Here is a 22,533-nt window from a genome sequence, read left to right on the forward strand (position 1 = left end):
TAAGAGTACAGTTAAATTAATTTTGAAAATTTTCCTAGTTAAATAGGAGAATATAACAACTCTCCCTCTCTCTCTCTCTCTCTCTCTCTCTCTCTCTTTTATCTGGCTCCTAGAATAGCAGCAGCAACACCTGTCATAAAGAGTCATCATATAGAAAACAGGGGAAGCACTGACTGAGAACTATTTTACATAAGAGAAGTAGATGTAAGGTGAGAAAGAACATTCTAATAATCAGAGCCTTTTGAACATGGAATGCACTGTTTATGAAACAGCAGCAGCCTCATCATTGTTTGTAGTCAAGGCTTGATAAACACAGGTGAGCTATCCTGTAAAGAGGGTTCCTAAATTTGCTAGAAGATTAGACTAGATGACCTTTAAGTTCCCTTTCAGCTCAAAGATGTGGGTTTATAATTCTTCCTAGACTGTAACTGAGAACCCAAAGCCTAGGTATTTAACAGCAATCATTTTTATGTATATATTTTTGTATATTATAGAAAGGTATAAAGTTTACTCTTTTTTCCCTCCACTTCGCAGGTACAAAGTTTAAAAACACCATAACTCATAGTTCTACCACCCAAATATAATAATTAATAACAGTTTAGTATGTTTCTTTTCATAAATTACAGAATGTTTTGTTTTCTCATAAAAGTTATAAGCATTAACTGGACATTTTCATTGTCTATGATGAAAAGTCTCTTAATATTAATTATCTGAAATGATAAAAATGTTTTGACTTATGATGGCAGTGAATTAATGACATTATTTAATTCCCAAAATATTTGTTCTGCTTTCTCTAGCCAATGTGAGTGATTTCATCTGGATGGTCTTTACAATGTGTAAATTAATATTAAAATGTATTGCAGACCAATATCAGTGGGAAAATTACAAATACCATCAAATTAGACATGGTCCCTTCCCTAAAAGCCTCATGGCAATTTTTTTAATCCAAATTGGAGGGGTCATGGGAAAGGATTACACATTAATTAATGCAATAAGAATAAGCTATAAAAGTCTTCCAGTTGCTGTGCAATGACTGTTTTCAAGAAGACAGAGGGAGCAATATATCTACTTTCATTAAGAAGCTCAAATTAAACTTGAATTTCCTTCTTTCCAAAGGTTGGTCTCTTATCTTTGTCTTATACTATACGCTGTGGGGAGAAAAATGGGATAGTCATTAATATATTTTGTCAGATTGTAATTTTATGATACAGCATTCTTACTGCCCAACCATATTAGCAAGCAAAAATTAAAAGGTATGGAAGTTTATTAATAAATTAATTAGCCAGTAGCCAGTACTAATAAATTAACTAGTGGCCAGTAGAAAAGGAGGGACATCTCTGCAGTGGAAACAGCACCTGTTTCCATGGAAACAAATTTTCATCAAGAAAGGACATGAATCTACATAATCACTACAAATGATTCAGCAAGACTAAGCACAATTTGCGTGTGTGTCTCTTAACCTCAGCCTTTAACTGTATCTGCACTATGCTCTCTCCCCTTTGGCTTGAGCCCTCAAAGACTGTGTCATCTTCTTTGCAGTCTCAGCAACAAGTGCAGTACCTGGTCCATAGTTAGGAATCCATAAGTGTTTGTTGAACAAGTAAATAAGCGGTAAATAAGTGCATGAATGTATAATATAAGGCTTGGAGGTACTATTAATAAATATTGATACATTCATAATAATTTTGAAAATGCAGTTTAAAAAAAAATCTCCCAGCTATTTTAATTAGCTTTTGTTAGATCATTAAAGAAGGGAGGGGAAAAAATCAATATGTTGAATTTTTTTTTTTTTTTTGCATTTATGGACTTTTCTAGAGTGTAATTAACATTGTGTCTACTTTCTCTGGTCTTATTTTCTTCTCAAACTACTGTGAAATGGCTTCTACCCCACTACTACATAGAAACTTCTCTGGCAAAGGTCAGAAATGACCACAACCTTGGTACATCTAATGGATCCATTTCAGTCCTTCTGTTACTGAACTCAGTGTGATTAGACTGCTTGTGGTTCTCCACATCCATTCTTCATTTTCTAACTTCCTCTTCCACTCACATCGTCTCCACTGTCCGGAATGTCACGGCATGTCGGGTGTGCGCACACACGCACACACATGTCCCCCTACCCTTCCTGATCTCTTACCTAGCCAACTCCGATTCCTTCGCCCTTAGGTCTCTGCACCTGTGTTGTTTCCCTGTGCTGTCTGCACACAGCACACATAGTATGAGGGTTCCATTGCATTTATCCACATATAGCCTAGGCATCATGCATTTGTGTTTCTCTCTCTGACTATACAGAGAACTTACGGGGGTAAGAAATCCTTGTTTATACATTTTTGTGTCCCTTATACCTATCACAGTCCCTGATTGGTAATCAATGCATTGGTGTTCTCATTGCTAATAATAATAATCAAAATTAGGACAACAAACTGTAGGTCCTTGTGACAGTAATTTTTGTTTAAATGGAGTGGATGGTAGTGCCAGAGCTCTCGATTTCTACAACCGGCAGAGACACCATGGCCAAGAAGCGGATCGCTGTGATCGGAGCTGGGATCAGTGGACTGGGTGCCATCAAGTGCTGCTTAGATGAAGATTTGGAGCCCATCTGCTTTGAAAGAAATGATGATATTGGAGGTCTCTGGAAATTTCACGTAAGCTTGGATTATGTTTGGTTTTAAGCATGTAACTTTTTAAAATCGCTGTAACAATTTGGATGGTGGTTTCCTCAGAGGGTACATACAGCACATTTTAAGAAATATGTAATGACCACAGTCTCCTTCCTTGCATTGCTGATTGACTGAGGAAATCTGTAAATATATGTCAATTTCATACCTAGGCATGACATTCATAGGATCCTATGCAGGGTAGCTGAGAGTCCATGTGGGCATCATAAATATTAGAAAGGAATAGTGGTTGAGGATTCTTTCCACTGATCAGATGATATTATGCCCAAGATTAGAGATATCATGTATATTTTACCTAACTTGGCCAGGTATAGGGCAGGGTAGGATGGTCTATTGCTGGGCTTCACCCATGCAGTCTCATACTCTCTTCTGTGCTCATAGCTGATAACTGGCTATCCCCTGCATGTTACATCTTTTGTCTTTTTTTTTTTTCTCTCAGCTCTTGGTAGCAAGAGATTTATTGCCCCGAGGGGATCAAGCTTGGTACCAACTGTGAACTGGCTTAAGTTCCTAGGTGTGCCCATCTTGTTTTGGTGCTTCACTCTGCTATCACTGGAAGTGCCCTGGAATTCCAGCACTTCCAAACAATATTTGCCAGTTCTGATAATCCCAGAGAGCCATTCTGCTCGCCAGTCATGGCTGGCATTGTCATGGGTATGCACCAATGAACTGATTTTCTTCTCTCGCTCCTGGCTCTCGTCCCTACCGAGGCCATGCTTGGGGAGCTAGAATGTGAGACCTCTCCATCCTTGTGGAGAGTGGGCTTGAGACAAGCTAATCGACATCACTGTCCTACAGGGACTTTCCTCTGGTGCGTCTGGAGCAAACCAGTGCCCAGGGCACATTCCTAGTAACTCTCAGATAAATTCTCCAACCTGCTGTTAGGGTCAATCAAATATCACTCTGTAACCTACAGGTTTTCCTATGTATTGCCTTAATTGACTTTCAGTTCTAAATATTCCATAATATCCATTTTGTTTCTTCTTTAATTCAAGAGTTCATTCATTCAACCAATATTCTTTGAGCTCTTACTCCATGTCAGGCACTTTTATAAGTGCCAGGAAATACATTAGCAAATACGAATACAAAAGTTCTAGCCTGGGGAGTTTACATTCTAATGGGGAAAGTGAATAAAATAAATAAATAGCATGGTTGATGGTAGCAAGCATAGCAGAGAAAAAATAAAGCAGAAGATGAGGAGAGTTGAAGAATACAATTTAAATAAAGGATCATGGATAGCTTCAATGAGAAGTGGGTTTTTTTGACAAAGAATTGAGATTGTAAGAAAGAAAACTAAGAGGTTATCTGGGGAAAAGGATTCAGAGGGATCTTCGAGGGCTAAGCCATGAGGTGAGAGCATGCCTTGCCTTTAGGGAGGAGCCAGCAGGCCAGTGTGGCTGGGTTGTAGTGACCAGGGGGAGAATTCTAGATGGCCAGAGGGGGAACAGGAGATCAGATCCTGTTAGTGTTTACTGGCCATGGTTAGGGCTTTGACTCTGATAGAGACTGAAATCCATTAGAGGGTGTTCAGCTGAGGAACAGTCTTCTTTGACTTGTGTTTTAAAAAGAACACCCTCATTGCTCTGTTGGGAATAGACCAAAGGGATGAATGGCTAAAGAAGTTTGTCGAATTTCAAAGCCACTCAATAATAATCGAGATGTGAGATCATAGTAAACTGTACCAGGATTCTAGATAGATTTAAAAAATATGTTATAATCTCTCATATGTGTTGATTTTTTTTCCTATTTCTTCTTTCATTTCTATTATAAATACAAAAGGTTTGTTGGTTAAGTGTTTAAAAGTTTATGTCTGTTATATCTTCTTAGTGGATAGTTTCTTTTATTAATATGAAAGATCTTTTTGTTTCTTTTATCTTGAATTATATTGTGTTGGCATTAAATATTACTAAAGTAGCTATCTTTTTGTTAGAACTTAAGAAGCATATTTTTTCCCATCACTTGATTTTTCCATTTACTGTGTCATTTTGTTTTAGGTTTATCTCCATAAAACCTGATTTTACTTTATTGTCTAATGTGAGACTTTCTGTCTTTTTTATTTTAAAAATTATGCTGAGATATAATGTATGCACTAAGGTACATAAAAGTAAGCAAATCTTAAGTGTACAATATAATTATGATACATTTATATATAAATATGTGTGCAACCACTATTCAGATCAAGATACAGAATATTTCTAGAATCTTAGAAAGTCCCTGTATGTTTCTTCCCAGCCAATACCCAGTCACCCCTAGAGGTAACCACTGTTTTGATTTCTATCACCATTAATTACTTTTGCTCATCCTTAGGATCATACCTTTATGTTCTTTTTGTATTGGTTTTTTCACCTATGTAGCTGAGATTCATTCAAATTGTGCATGTAGCAGTAGTTCATTTTTATTTTCTATTGATGCGTAGTATTCCAGTATATGAATATACTACAATGTATTCACTCATTTTGTTAGCTTAGTCCTGACTATTTAATGTTTTTTATGTTATTGTAAATTACAGCCATTACAGAAGTTTCACTTTTCAATTTGTTGCTAGTATATGAAACAATTAATTTGTATGTCAGCCTTATATCCAACAACCTTGCTAAATTCACTGTTGCTTCCTGTGTGGATTCTTTTGGATTTGCTATGTACATAATCCTGACTTCTATGCATAATAATCGCTTTTCTTCTCCCTTTCCAATAGTTATGACTTTTGTTTCTTTTTGTTCTTCGTTGCATGAGCTAGAGTCTCCAGAACAATGTTATGTAAAAGTGCTCATAGAAGACATCCTGTTCTTCCCAACCTCACTTTAGAGAGAAACTGTTCAGTTGTTTACCAATAAGCACGATGTTGGCTAAGGTTTTCATAGATTATGAAAATTTCCATCTATACAAAATTTATGGAGATTTTTTTTTAAATCATGGACATAAGTTTTATCAAATGATTTTTCTGCATCACCTGAGATCAATATATGCTTTCTCTTTTTGTTGTGTTAATGCAATGCATTTCATTGATTAATATTCAAATGATAAAGCAAATTTTCTTTCCTAGAAAAACCCTTCTTTGGTCATATTTTAAAAGTTTTACTTATTGATAGGTTAGATTCATAATTTTGGCTGATATTTCTAACTTGCTAGTATTCAAAATTTTACTAATATTTTTGTCTAACTTTATGAGAGACATTGTACTATAATTTTCCCTTTTTATAATGTCTATGTCAGGTTTGATATCAAGTTATTCTAACTCAAGTTTATGAAATGAGTTGAGAAATGTTCCTACTCTTCTATTTTCTTAAAAAATTTTTGTAGGAATGGTATTCTTTTCTTTTCATTACATGTTCAGAAGAATTCAACAGTGAAGCTAAGTCTGGAGTTTTCTTTGTAGAAGGGTTTTTTAATATCAAATTCAACAGATATAAGATTTTCAACTTTTAACTTTAACAGATACATTTTTCAAATTTTTTTTTCTTTTCATACTAGATTGATGAGTATTGTTTTTCAAGGAATTTGCTCACTGTTTTTTAAGTTGGCAGTTTTGGGGCTATTATGCAAAATATCCTCTTAAGATCTTTTTATTATATGCAGATTCCATAATGATGTTCAATTTTTATTCCTGATATGGATAATTTATATTTTCTCTTTTTTGGGGGGAGAGGGATCAATCCTGCTAGGGGTTTAACAATTTTATTAATCTTCTAAAAAATCAAGACTTAAGTTCATATCTTTCTTTATTGTACATCTAATTTATATTTCATTGATTTCTGCTCATATCTTTATTATTTTCTTTTTCTTTATTTTTGTGTTTATTTTACTGTTTATCTAGGTTCTTGATTTGGAGCTTAGACAATTGATTTGCAGCCTTTTCTTCTTATCTAACATATAAAGTTAAGCTATAAATTTTCCTCCAGTCACTGTTTTGCTTCACCCACAGGTTGAATGCATTATCTTTTCATTATTGGTCAGTTTAAAATATTTTTAATATTACTGTGATACATTCTTTGAGCCAAAGATTATTTAGATGTGTTGTTTAATTTCTAAACTATTGGGGGGTTTCTGGTTATCTTTCTCTTACTAATTTCTAATTTAATTCCATTGTTATTGGGCAATGTACTCTGACTTTCGTACTTTGAAATTTTTTAGACTTTTTTAATGGCCCATCATGTGGTTATATCAGAAAATATGTCATATGTACTGCAAAAGAATGTGTAGTTAAAATTGTGGGGTTTATATGTCTGTATATGTCAATTAAGCTAAGTTGTTTAATTGTGTTCTCCTATCTTCTATGCCGTTGCCAATATTCTATTGTTCTATCAGTTACTTAGTGAGATGAGTTAAATTCTTTAGCTATGAATATGAGTTTGTCTATGAATATGAGTTTCCTTTTAATTATGTTCATTTTTACTTTATGTATTTTTAACTGTTACTAAATGCATTTGAATTTAATATTTTTCTATCTTCCTGTAGAATTGACCTTTATATCATTATTATTTCTCCTTCTTTACCTCTAATTTTGCCGTGATATCTGATTTATCCTACTAACATAGCCACTCCAGTTGCCTTTTCAGTAGTGTTTTCATGATATATCTATATTTCAGCCTAATTTTGTCTTGTGTAAATAGCATAAAGAAGCTTTTGCTGGGTATTTTGATTTTTTGTTTTAATTGGAGTGCTTACATATAATGAAATATGAATATAATTGATTTTAATTAACTATCTTGCATGTTTTTATTTGTTTTATATCTTTGTTTTTCCTTTGGTCCTCATTTCTTTTTTCTTTTTGTTTTACTCATGTATTTTTTTATCTTTCTACTCTTCTTGTGCATTTTTTGGATAGCCATTTTTGCATTCTTATTAACAGTTATCCTTTTCTCTTTACTTAAATCCATGGTAAGAATGGTTATCTTTTTTTTTTTTGAGACAGAGTCTCGCTTTGTTGCCCAGGCTAGAGTGAGTGCCATGGCGTCAGCCTAGCTCACAGCAACCTCAAACTCCTGGGCTCGAGCCATCCTTCTGCCTCAGCCTCCCAAGTAGCTGGGACTACAGGCATGCGCCACCATGCCCGGCTAATTTTTTTTTTATATATATATCAGTTGGCCAATTAATTTCTTTGTATTTTATAGTAGAGATGGGGTCTCACTCTTGCTCAGGCTGGTTTTGAACTCCTGACCTTGAGCAATCCGCCCTCCTCAGCCTCCCAAGAGCTAGGATTACAGGCGTGAGCCACCGCGCCCGGCTCGGTTATCTTTTTTAATTTGCAAACTTTAATATGCATTCTTGACTTCTTACTAATACTTTCTACCTTCTGTTTGTATTTTACCACTTTCTGAATAAAGCAAGAATCTTACAATAGCTTAAATCCATTTTCCCACCTTTGTGTTATCATGTATTTTACTTCTTAAGTATAAATTCCACAAGATATTATTATTAATGTTTTTAAACAGTTAACATTTTTATGTTTATCCACACATTTATTATTTCTAATTTTCACCCCTTCCTGTATGTGCATGCTTCCATTTTTATTAATTCCCATTCAGCCTGATGAAATTCCTTTCATATTTCTCATAATGTTGGGTTGCTGGCAATGAATTCTCGTAGTTTTTGTTTGTCTGAGTATGTGTTTATTTCATTTTCATTTTTGAAGGATACTTTCACTGGATATAGAAGGCTAGGTAAACATATTTTCATTTCGGCATTTTGAAGAAACCATTCCATTGTTTCTGGCTTGCATCCTTTCTATTGGGAAGTCAAACATATGCCTTATTGTTGATTCAATATAACTTTTTTCTCTAGCACATATGGGAGTGAGGGAGAAAATATTTACAGAGCAAATAAAAGGCAATGTAATGTTTTATTATTCCCGAGATTATTTTTCTTTAGTAGGATATTTTATTTTGATTCTCTTGTTATTGCAAGGTTTATGTCATTAAGAGAGGCTTTCTCCTGTAGAAAAATACTTCAGACAAAATGCCTAGTATCTACAAATCTGTGACCATCAACACTTCCAAGGAAATGATGTGCTTCAGTGACTTCCCCGTACCAGATCATTTTCCCAACTACATGCACAACTCCAGACTCATGGACTACTTCAGGATGTACACCAAACACTTTGGCCTCCTGAATTATATTCGTTTTAAGGTAAAAATCTAATTGATATATTGCATAATAAATATGTGTATATGTGTGTGTGGATGTTGGCAGACACACTCGTGCACACATAAGAATTATACTTGGCATCTTCTAGTGTGATCAGAGGGAGAGATCATTAGTGAGCTTCCACCCTAGAAAATCATCACTTAGGATGAAGTAATGTTTTGAGAATTCCACTTGACCGTAAGGCTGAAGAATTTTGCCCAACAGAACCTCTTCTAATCGTATTTTGGTATGGCATGGTAAGGGTCCTCTCTCTTAACCTTAAATTCAAAATGTTTAAAGACTTAGAATATTGGCAGTAGTAACCAAGCCGAATTATGTTGCCTGTATGCAGAACAAGAACCAGGGTCATATGAAGAACACAAGGAAGACTTTTTCAGACCCAGGTAGTTCCCACAAGCTATCTACCGCCACGGCCCCCAACTCACACATACAAAATCCATCCCTATAACCATCATTATAGAGAACATGACTTTGTCTCTGAAACTCAACAGCTAAGCCCAGGGAAGCTGGGCAGCTTTGTGCTGAAGTAAGAAAAACACTAGGAATACTATTTTCTTTCATGTGGAAGTCCTTCTGAAAGGAGAATATTTTTCCTGCGGCTTTAGCCACTCCTCTGCTTTTTCATGGTTACATCTCAACCGTTTCTATTTCTATAGAAAATTAGATTTCTAACGAAATGCCCATACTCCCTTGAAAATGCACACACAGCAAAGTCGCTGTGGGAGTACCCAGGAGCGGGAACCAAATGAGTGTAAATGTCTTAGTTGAGTTGTGTTGTTCAGATCTATGGAGTTTGGAGGAGAAGGGATTAAGACCAAGTTGATACAGATAGTGTATCATCTGTGTTGTGCCCTTATTTTCAGACCAAAGTGCGAAGTGTGAGGAAGCACCCAGATTTTCCTTTCAATGGACAATGGGATGTTGTTGTGGAGAATGATGGGAAACAAGAGACTTTGGTCTTTGATGGGGTCTTGGTCTGCAGTGGACATCACACAGACCCCTACCTACCACTTCAGTCCTTCCCAGGTATGTCACAAAGAATCTGTTTGGTAGAGAAGTTCTGTTCAGATACTTTCAGAGCAAAATGATTGAGCATAAATTTTATTACTAGAATGAATACAATTTCTCTGGTAATATTTAATAATAGACAACTACCTGTCCAACATTTATATTGACATGGTGACACTAACATACAAAAATAGTCAAAGACAACACTTCTTATTTTTTACTTACTATATTTTATATGATTTCTTTTTTTTTCAACTTGTAATATTTTATTAGCAGTTTCAGTTACTATACCAGTCTTCTTTGATAGGTTCTGCAAGAGAACTAAGTTCTACAAAAAATGATTAAGTGACTATTTTCTCTTTTTTTATCCAGGTGCTTATTTTATTTACTTTTTTAAATTTTAGCATATTAATTTCTAATAAATAACAAAAACTAGCCCACATTTAAATAGTTTTACTTTCATATCCATTCATCTGATCTCACTCACTTCAAGAGAAAGTGAAATTCATAAAAAATAAGGGACAAATGACAAGCAAAAAAGAAAATGCAAAAAGCTGGCAAGTCCACAAACTTAGAAATCTTGAAGTTTGGGACATGATCTCAAATAACATTAATTTATTGTGGATTTTCATTGGTTGATAAAAATAATTCAGCTATTGCTCCCTTTGAATTTTTTTGAGTAAAATGGTTCACATTTCAAAGGAGACTATTAGTTAGGGGAAAAAAACCTCCCAGCTCCGCTCACTAGAGCCTCACTCCTTACTCCTGTTCATTTTACTTCCCTTTCAATCAATTGCAATCAGGAGTTAATCAAGATTCTTGATATGTCAGTGCCTTTCCATGATGCCTGACAAGCCATCATAAGAAATACTTCGGGAGTGGACACAAACCGAAAATAGAAGAGTCCTAGTTGGAAATCAAGGGATTTAAACTTGATTTTGGTGTCCAACTCACTAGCTGAGTTATGTATAACAAATGCCAAACCTTCCTGTGTCTACATACCAACACAATCATGTTTTAAATAAAAGTACTTGATCTTCTGAATGTTAAAGTGCAATATATTCTGGAAATCATTATACAATTATTATGTAATTATCTCAATTAATTAAAATTACATTAATAACTGTCATATATGTATCAGCTTCTTTTTTACTTGCTTCTTGGCTGAGAGACACTCCCTATAGACAGACATGCTGGAAATGCATTTGGGTAAGTTTCAGGGGAGAAAGAAACATAACTAAATCCAAAAGGAGATGATGTCTGAGAATGCAAGACACAGAGTGGGGGCCACTATGAAGCCCTCAGCAGAACCAGGGGCAGCATGAGGCATTAGGGACTTGGAAGACAGAGGAGTTGTCAAATTGATGAAGAAAGGCCCTATATCTGCTTAGAGAATAGTAAAACAAACAAAAAAAAAAACCAACAACCAGTTCCTGCTTCATTATTTTGCTTAAGACTGCATAGGACAATGGCATAATGAATAAAAGTAGATTATCCTGAAATTGTTGTAAAATTTTCATTTTGGATAAGTCCATGACAGTTAGACTTACCAAATACTTTGTAAGGTCACTAGTCCAAATTTAGAATCCACATTAATCCAAATTTAATTCTAAATTTATTCCGTCTTTCCCCGAGCACTGTGAAATATAAAATTGCATTCTTAAGACAAAATACAATATCAAAGTTTGCTGACCCAGACTCAAATCTTGCTCTTTCACATTACTGAGAACATAACTTCTGTGTGTTGAGTTAGCACTGTAAAAGCTACTCCTTATGATGAGAAATTCTCTTTGTCCGCCAGGCATTGAGAAGTTTGAAGGCTGTTATTTCCACAGTCGGGAATACAAAAGTCCCGAAGACTTTTTAGGAAAAAGAATCATAGTGGTTGGCACTGGGAATTCCGGAGTGGATATTGCAGTGGAGCTCAGTCGTGTAGCAAAACAGGTTTGTTTGTTTTCAACAACTTCACTAATAAAAACACAGCTTTCACTAATGGTAACCTGTGCATTTTAGGGGGGTGCCATCCAGAATGTAGGTTTGTTCTGTAAGGGGCCAGAAAAGAAAGTGAAATCTATGGGCCCCTGGCCTCAAGGTGTTTAAATTCATGGGGAGCAGAGGATATATGCACAATGTGAACGAATTACTATTAACTGAGCTAATTGAGTAAAACATTAGCACAGACAAAACAAAATGTTAGATAATTAATCTGACTTTTCTCACTACCACAATAGCACCTGGGTCCTGAAATAGACTTCAAGTAGCAGTAATGGCAAAAAGTCATTGGTACAGATACCCAGCACTGGAAAAAAAAACAAGAAAAACAAACAAACAAACAAAAAGTCATTGGGAGTCTACCTGTGATCAGTAGATCTTGGTGGTAGAATTAAAGAACAGGAAAAGGAAGAGAATCAATGACGATGACAGCTATATGATCCTCCTTAAATGTATCTATAATGATGAGGGAAGATATAAAGAAATAATAAATTCTGCTTCAGGCATATTTCATTTCATACAAAAGCAATTTATCCAATAACTTCATTTATGCTTTATTTATTCTTTCTTCTCTTGAAAAATTAATAATGATCTGCATTTAGAAGAAAATGAGATAACATTTTGCATTCAGGATTGTTGACCACGTTTAATCAAATCTTAATCAATAGAGAACCCAACCTACTAGGCTATTCAGATATCTTGATTATTGTTATTTATTTTTAACTTATTTATCTTTATTTGTTATCATTTATCATCAGTTTTTAAGAGAAATTATTACCGAGCCAGTTACTAAGAGTTTAGTGTTTTTAAAAAAAAATTTAATAAAAATTTCAAGAGGTAAATACGTGGACACTAGCACCCATCTAACCTATCTTGTATTTCAGAGTTGATCAGTAAGAACTAAGATTCAACATCCTCAAGATTGTAAAAGCACCAATAATCAAATAAACAATTCAATACATTTTCTAATTGTATCAGAATGCAGAAAAGTTTATGAATATATTACAGAAAGATTTGCAAAGTCATTCTAGTTACATTCAGTTAACCAAAACACTAGTCCTGAACAATATGCTTGGTTAAAGTTTTTAATGTACATTTTTATTTTGATGCAAACAATACAGTAGAAGTATATGATAGTAAATATGACACTTCACTTCTGAATTCAAATCCCTATTTATATATGAAGTATAGCTATGTCAATATCCAGGAATTTTTTTAAAAAGAGTTATTCAGAAACATACACACTAGTGAATAAAGTTTTCTGTTTTCATTCAGAAATTTGGTGTCATAGATGCAGCCTCTTTCTGGAAATCAGCAGGCAGCTCTGGTAAAGCCTGGTGACCACTGCATAGTGTTTTACCTCCTAATCCTCAGAAGCCAACACTCTTGAAACTTGGCGATGAGTAAAATGTGAATAAAATAATTTATGTAAAATATCCTCTCTTTCCTTCACTGGTTTGCTCTATCTCTGTCTCCCTCAGGTATTCCTCAGTACTAGACGAGGATCGTGGATTCTACACCGTGTTTGGCATAATGGGTATCCCATGGATACTTCATTTTTCACTCGGTTTAATAGTTTTCTCCAGAAAATATTAACGACAGCACAAATAAATAACCAACTGGAAAAGATACTGAACTCCAGATTCAATCATGCACACTACGGCCTTCAGCCTCAGCACAGGTGATGACCAAAGGGTCTTAATTTGTGTAATTATGTGTGTGTGTAAATAGGAAGTTGCCATAAAGACAGCTTCTGGCATTTAACATTTAGTTTGGCCAATTAATCTTACATATTCATTAATATATAGCAACTATATTATATACATATATAACGCATTTTGTAGCACATGAATGTGCTTGCTTCCTGATGCCATTGACTCACTCTCATTCATTCAGCAGTCATTTAATATTTAATTGCTGTGTGCCATGTACAAAAATAAATACAGGACTCCTCCCTTCAACCACGCTTCAAGTCTAGAGAAGCAAGGACGCGAAACAGATTAGAGCAAGGAAATGTGATTAATGCTGTGACAGCTGGTGGTGTGGGGTGCAGTGAAGCTCAAACTGGGACTCAGTAATTTTCACTGAAGTTGGGGGAAAAATGTCTGAAAAGACAACATGTTAGGGAAGAATCCTAATGTCCCTTCCTCACTGTGCGCACCTCTTTGATTCCAGGTCTGTCCCATGGAGGTTTCTTGGTTCAGAGACTATCTGAAGCTTCTGGTGAAAAAGCAAAAGATAGAAGTGGAAAATAATACTAAGCTGAGTTAAGAAAAGGGGGAAAAAATGGAATGAAAAAATAACATTTAAAAGAGTAAAAGTATCGACCAAAGTATCAACCTAAGGAATAATGCTCTGAGATTATAAAACAATAATTGTTTTTCTCATATGAGTACTTAATTGTCTCAAAAGGCAATTCTGAAAGAGAGATTCCTGAAATGTTTCAGTGAATAAGACAAAGCAATGTGGCATTTATTGATTCATTCATTAAAAATATTTAATGAGCATCTACCATGCTGTGGATGCAGAACAATATTGCATTCTACTTGAGAGAGATGGATGATTTTTAAAACTACAGAATGTAATGAGAATTAAAAAGGAAATGAGTAGGATCATGTCATAAAGAGCAAGTGGGGGAAGGGAGTAGAATTTAACGGAATGATGTAGAAGGCATTTCTGAGGGGGTGATGTTTAAACTAAGACTTGAAGGACAAAAAGGATCCACAATAAAAAGAGTCAGGAGAAAAGGATTCAGAAAGATCTGCCACTACCAAATTCTTCAGGTAGAAAGGGGCTTGGCGCAAGCTGAGGAGCAGAAAGGAAACCAGTGTGATCAGAACAAAATCAGTGAGGGGAAAATACTATTCAAGAAGCAAAGAGGCTGGAGCCAGGTCACATATTCCTGGGCTGTTGGGGCAAAGTTTACATTTTATCCTTTTTTAAATTTGTGTATATTTAAGATGTACAATATTGTGTTTTGATATACATATGCATAGTAAAATGGTTACTATAGTCAGGCAATTAGCATAGACATCATCACACAGAGTTACTCGTGTGTGTGTGTGTGTGTGTGTGTGTGTGTGTGTGTGTGTGTGTGGATGGGTGGCAAGAGCTCCTAACGTGTACTCTTTCAGCAAAAATCACTGATACAGTACAATACTATTAGCTATTGGCCTCTTGTTGTACATTAGCTCTCCAGACTTGGTCGTTCTGCATATTTGCCACTTTGTATCCTTTAACCTATATCTTCCCCACCCCTCCCTGGTAACCACCATTTTATTCTCTACCTCTTTGAATTTGACTTTTTTTTTTTAGATACCACATATAAGTGAGATCATGAAGCATTTTTCTTTCTGTGTGTGTCTTATTTCACTTAGAATAGGATCCTCCAGGCTCATAGACACTGTGGGAAATGATAGGATCTCCCTCTTTTCTTTTTTAATGCTGAATAATATTCATATATATATATACATATATCTCACAACTTTTTTATCTATTTGCCTATCAATGGACACTTCAGTTGTGACTATATTTTGGCTATTGTGAATAATGCTTCAATGAACATGGAGTTCACATATTATTACGAGTTCGTGATTTCATTTCTTTCGGGCATATACCTAGAAGAAGGAGTGAGTGCTGGTTCACGTGGTAATTTTATGTTTAATTTTTTTAGGAACCCCCACACTGCTTTCCACAGTGGCTACACCAATCTACATCCCCACTAAGAGTGTTCAAAGTTCCCCTTTTCTCCACTCCCTTGCCAATTGTCTTTGTGATATCAGCCATGCTAATGGGTGTGAGCTAATAACTCATGTGGTGCTGATTTGCATTCCCTAATGGTTACTGATGTTAATGATTAGTGATGTTTTCGTATAGAACAGAGACTAATCATTAAGTATTTTAAGCATGAGAGGGTCACGATTTGATGCACAATTTTAAAGGATCACTCGGGCTGCTGTGTGGAAAGTGGCAAACCTGGAGAATGGGGGTGGGATCAAAAGGAAAAGCAGTGGCCTAGGACAGTGATTAAATTGGCTTGGGTTAGTATGATAGAAGTAGACAGAAAGTGGATAGATTCAGGATAGGCTTCAAAGATGGAACTTAAAGTGTTTGCTGATGGATGGAACGTGGAAGGAAAGTGTAAGAAATGAAGAAATCAAGACCGTCTAGGCTTTTTACTTGAACTATTGGGCTGATGAAGCAGCCATTTACTATGACAAAGATGGGAAGCAATCCCGAGGAAGAATAGGCTAGGAGGTGAAAACTGGGAGTTCTGTTTGGATCACGTTAGGTTTGATGTAGCTTTGAGGACATCAGAGGGTTGTAAGTCCCAGCAGGGAGCGGACTGTGTGGGCCTGGAACTTAAAGGAGCGGTCTGAGCTTGTCATATAAATAATTATTTTTATTTCAGAATGTTACAGGGGTACAAATGTTTAGGTTACATATATTGCCCTTGCCCCAAGTGAGTCAGAGCTTCAAGTGTGTCCATCCCCCAGATGGTGCACACCATACCCATTAGGTGTGAATATACCCATCCCCTCCTCCCCTCTCCCATCTGCCTGACACCCGATGAATGTTACTACTATATGTGCACTTAGGTGTCGATCAGTTAAAACCAATTTGGTGGTGAGTACATGTGGCTCTTGTTTCTCCATTCTTGGGATACTTCACTTAGAATGGGCTCCAGCTCTATCCAGGATAACACAAGAGGTGCTAGATCACCATTGTTTTTTGTGGCCGAGTAGCACTTAACTAAATAACTTCTATTAACCACTTTGGTACAGCGCTCACCGGCCAAGAAACCTTGCCCACAGCCGGCACTCATAGTCCCCACGATAGTCTGTGCTGTGCATTGACGACGAATCCATTTTGCTCTTGTGTGATGTGGAAAGCTTTAAAGCACTAAAAGCTTGTTTTACTTTACAGGCAGCTTTAGGAAAATAAGTATACTAACTCCTACTAAGGACTTGTTAAAAGGTCACAGATTTGTAGTAACTTATTAGCTGAATGTACACATTGCAACTGCAGAGATAAAAGCTGTAAAAGTAAAAGCTTTTGGCTGTCGACTAAAGTCGATGCTGGGCTGTGCGCCTTCATATCACGGTTGTCGGCTAAAGTCGACGCTCGACTGTGTGCATTCATCTGTGGCTGTGGACCATAGTGGGTGCTGGTACCGAAGTGGTTAAGTTCACTGTAACACATTTACATGACTATTGCAGTCTATTCTTTCAGAATCTTTAATTACAGGAAAACACAGAAAGGAAGATTCTGGTAGCAGAAAACCATATATATGATCCCCTTTCCCTCCCATCCTAACTCTCTATTTTTGTCCCCTGAGCCAGACAGTTGCTTGAGCCTAAGAGCAGCAGGAGTCAATTAGGCTGTGGGCTCTATGCTGTCTTCCCCGTGGGTCAGACAAGTGCCTGGAGACCAGCTTCAGCGATCTCCAAAGTAGGACAGGAGAGTGGCAGATCCTAGACAGAACTTGGTGTGGGACTCTTTAGTGAAAGTCAACATCAGCCCTTCATGACAAATGCCTAGCCCTAGCACTGAGTCAAAGAAGAAAGGTGAGTGAGGAGGCTGAGTCCTCCCTGAGGTCATGGATGTCCTAGTAGTGAGGGGACAAGAAGGCTTTGTTCAGGTACCTCCATAAAAGAAGGGCTGCCTGCCAGTTTCTATATCTTGGGCTCATACAAGTGGTCTACTTCCCTTTTTACCACCTATACAGCATCCACCACAAGGGGCATTCTAATAACCAGACATCAGCGCCAATAAGCTGTCAAAGAAAAATACTATCCCTTATGAATGAATGAATATCCAGGGAGAAGAAGATAAAACCCAGAACACATGCCTATGGAAAAAGAGAAAGAAAGAGAAGTCAATTTGCTTAAAAATATGAAACTATCTTAAGGAAATTCAAGTGCCACATGAAATATTCTTTGGAGTTTAAAAATTTTCATTTGTCAACTAAAGACAACAGTAGATGGACTGAAGGAAAAACATAGTTACTAGTTAGATTAAGAGAGATTAGAACAGATGGAAGAGACACAATATTTAAATAACAGAAGAAAATTTTTCAGATTGAAAAGAGACCACCGAACTTTAGGATGGATTTTTGAAAACACACACCAATATACCCTCTCACACATGCATACCCTTATGTAGAGTTCCTCAGTTTCCCTCGCTTTTTTCTCTGTCCTGACCAAGAAATATTGACCAGCTGCGTGTTCTTCCCTGGAGGATTAAACCCAAGCTTTGACCTTGACCATTCCCAGGCTTGCATAAAGGTGTTTAGGTTGTTGCCCCAAACACTGAAAGAAACTAGCCCAGCCATAAGCCAAATCCCTTAGAGACCCCAATAAACTTTATCACCTGACTCCCTCCTTGAGAACAGACCTACATAGAACATTCCTTGTCTTGTTGGCCGCCAGGATTCACTGCAGCCTCCTCTGTATGTCAGTTCCCCTAGTAAGTGCTTTCAGCTGATCTCCCTGACATTTCGTGCTTTTTTTTTTTTAGAATCCCAACCAGTCCTATCTCAGAACAGTTTGGAGTTTTCCCTTGTGGTAATCCCCCAGCCACACTAAAAGAAAGATAGATGTAATAGATAGGTAGATAGATAGATAGATAGATAGATAGATAGATAGATAGATCGATCGATCGATTGATCGATCGATCGAATCTGGGATTGTGTAATGTGAGTGCTAAGACTTTTCTAACAAAGGGAGTGTATCATAAGGAAAATCCTAATAAATGTGCTAAACTCTCAGCTAACTCAAGGAGTGAAGAGGGAAGAAAAGAGAGCAGATGAATGACTTGACGAAAGCTATACTTCAGAAAATTAATCTATCTGGTGGAATAAAAAACAAGGGCCAGAGATTCTCCTAACTATTATGAGTTTTTGTGTTTGTAAGAACTCTTTGTCTATTGTAGAAACCAACACATTTTTAAATCATCAGTGTTCATTTTTTTTCTGATCATATCATTTTCCCATTGATTTAGTTTATGCTACCTTTTTAATATGTGAAACCCTTACACTTTCAGTACGTTTATATGTCCGTGACTTCTGTTGTAATCTCTGCATTTTTAAACTAAATTAAGAAAGTCTTTCTAACCTCAAAATTGTAAAAGTAGTCTCCAAGGTTTACTTCCAAGATTCTTACTTTTGAAATTTTTTGAATTCAAGTCTTCAATCAATTAAGAGTTTAATTTCAATATAGTGATTATAAGAGTCTAATTTTATTTATATACATATACTCTCTCTTTACCCTCAGACTAAGTCCAAACTAGTGGCCCTGCATTTTATCTACACTCATTCCTTTAATTAACATTTTTAAAGCCAAACTTAGCTCCACACCATTTTCTATATATATTTGGCTTTTCTATATCTATATCTTTGTTCACGCCTTTCCCTCTACCACATTTTCAGTCCAAATCGTATCTATTGATAACAGACCCCCTTGGTGTTTACCAAGTAGCTCCTCTTTCCTTTCAGCAGAAGATTGGACACAGTGTTCATGTGACACAGCTTTGTGCAGGTAGAGTAAGTGGCAGTCCACTGGATAGAGTTTCTGAGAAGGCTAATGCTCCCAGCATAAAGCTTCACACTTCTCTTTTTCTCATTTCTCCTCTTTGGAACATGGATTCAATGCCTGGAGGCAGAGTTATTGAGGACAATTTAGCCATTTAACAAACATTTGAATGGATACTTGTGTCAGGTAACTTTCCAGCTAATTCTTCTACAAATGTATTAATATCTAACGTGGAGATTGATTTAGCCTACAGATGATAATCATCCGGTGGAAAACAAGGTGGAGAGAGGCTAATAATAATCTATGACTTGTTTTCAAACGACAATCCATAGTCATGTATCATTTTTTCCTCAATTCTAAGTAGTTTAAAGTATTTTAACATCAAAAAAAAAGAAACATGGCACAGGATGCAAGATATACACAAGTTTTCAAGACAAAACAGAAGAGTCGAAAAATACAGAGCTGAGATAGCCACTGAAGCACTCGGGGCACAAAATTACTTCCCTTTGCCATTACAGGCCAAAAGTTGAATAAGCACAGAGTTAGGGCAAAAATGCAAAGTGTTGCCTTCAATCCCTTCTCATATGCATTATTTCCTTTTTGTATATTTGCTTACTCAGGATTTCTGTTTTTACATACAGACCTTTAAGTCAGCATCCAACTGTCAGTGATGACCTGCCAAATCACATAATTTCTGGAAAAGTCCAGGTGAAGCCCAACGTGAAGGAATTCACAGAAACAGATGCCATTTTTGATGATGGCACTGTCGAGGAGAATATTGATGTTGTCATCTTTGCTACAGGATACAGTTTCTCTTTTCCTTTCCTGGATGGTCTGATCAAAGTTACTAATAATGAAGTGTCCCTGTACAAGCTTATGTTCCCTCCTGACCTGGAGAAGCCAACACTGGCCATCATTGGTCTTATCCAGCCACTGGGTATCATCCTACCTATTGCAGAACTTCAGTCTCGCTGGGCTACACGTGTGTTCAAAGGTGTGTGGATAAATGTTGGAGAAAGCCTGATATTTCACCTAAAGTTTGTCCTCAGTTTCTTCTTGACACTAGTTCTATCCTTTCAACAAATTGTTCCCCTCTTATTTCTAGGAATCCTGATAGACTCTGAATTCTCTCTTCCAGGGCTAAGCAAATTACCCTCAATGAAGAACATGATGACAGATATTGCCAAGAAGAAGAAGGCCATGGAAAAACAGTAAATAAATAGTAACAACTAATTATTGGAGACCTTAGTAGGGATCACGGAATTCTTAATCTGGGATGCTAAGCCTGTGTTTCATCTTAATTATGTGGCCATTTTTTTTTCTCCTTTTCCTACACTATCTTGTTACGCAACTCCTAAACAAGCAGGAATCTTGGTCCCCTGGCTCAGTTATGCAACAAATAACTGAGCACTTCTATTACATGAACTGAGCAGTTTTTTCATGTTGTGAGATCTTCCCCCTAACAGAGTCTACAGAGCTCACATCTGAGTACTGAATGCTTGTTTTAGATACTGTTACATAAGAAGAAACAACAGTGTTGTCATTTTATATTGCCCTCCATTTGCCTTGTGCATAATCCTGTTGGAAATGCTGCAATATGCCTGCCATAGTAGGCACAAAGTAAATATTTAATCAATTCACTCCTCCCAAATATTGATGAGAATGCACCTGGAAGTTTTTTCAATCCGGAGTTTTCTCTGTTACAAAGTTTGTAAACTTTGTGTTTATTCTCTTTAAATCATACTACGTCTCTGAAATATAGCCCTCAACTTCAACCTCAGTCATTATGGGATTTTCTCTCAAGATCTCACCATAATCCAGGAAGCTTGTGTGGTTTCCCAAAATGTAGGAGCAGTCTCTGATTTTCACCACATCCTGTTCCTTACTGACATCGGCATTGCCTGAGTCTAAAGTGCACCCTTAAAGTCTGGAGGCTTTTGGCTTCCCTGTCATGAGTAGGGTAGGAGAAATGTCCTCCTCCCACTGCCAGAGGCTGTGAGTCCTCCACACTCTTCTCTTTTGTTTCAGGTATGTGAAGACACCCCGCCACACAATCCAAGTGGATCACGTTGAGTACATGGATGAGATCGCCACCCTGGCAGGGGTGAAGCCCAACCTACTGTTCCTCTTTCTCTCAGATCCAAAGCTGGCCATGGAGGTTTTCTTTGGTCCCTGCACCCCATACCAGTACCGCCTGCAGGGGCCAGGGAAATGGGATGGGGCCCGGAGAGCTATCCTGACCCAGAGAGAGAGGATTCTCAAGCCTCTGAAGACTCGAATTCCTAATGAGGACAGTCACTCATCCTCACAGCTCTCCTGGATAAAGATGGCACCAGTGGGCCTGGCATTTCTGGCTGCTGGCTTAGCATACTTTAGATATATTCATCGTAGTAAGAGGAAATGAATGAATATTGATGACAAAAAGCATGGAAGAGTTTCTACTCAATTTGGATCACTATATGACTTATTTTTTATACAATAACATATGTCCAATATTATCTAGTACTACTATAACTACTATAGTAAATGTTTACATAGGCTTTACACATAGATTTATTCCTTTAAAAATGGGTATACATCATATTTCTATATAAAACACTATGAATCCACAAGAAAAGTTTATCATTAAAAGCAATCATGTTTAAGCCTTCAGAATGTTTTTGCAACATAAAGTGTACCTGAATTGTACACTTGAAGCTGGATTATCCTTATAGGAATTGATAAATAAGGTTTTACTTTATCACTGAATTTATTTTCAACCTTATCCATTCTTCCTTTCAATTTCTCACTCAGACATAAAAGTTTTAGTGTACAGCATCAAAGTTAAAAGACACAGGTTAAAATATTCTAGGTTGTGATTTACTAGAAACAAAAAAAATGCCTTTTTTTTTTTAAAGACCAAGACTATATTGATACCCAAGTAACAAATACAGCTGCATGCTGGCTGGCTTGATCACTTTGCCTGGCTTTTGGAGTGGTCTTCCTCCTATGTGAGACAGTTGATGTCTTCACTGGTTTTATTTTGGGGATGTCTTCTCTGCCCCAAATGTCTTTTCCTCCCACTGACTATGTGAAATTCTTCCAAGCCTCTAATTCTGTTATTTAGCTAATGGATATTCTCTGTGTCCCCAGCTAGAATCAAAACCACATTGGAATGAGAATGTAAAACTGAGTGTGGT

This window comes from Microcebus murinus, chromosome 2, assembly GCF_040939455.1.
Source record: "Microcebus murinus isolate Inina chromosome 2, M.murinus_Inina_mat1.0, whole genome shotgun sequence".
NCBI classification, from domain to species: domain Eukaryota; kingdom Metazoa; phylum Chordata; class Mammalia; order Primates; family Cheirogaleidae; genus Microcebus; species Microcebus murinus.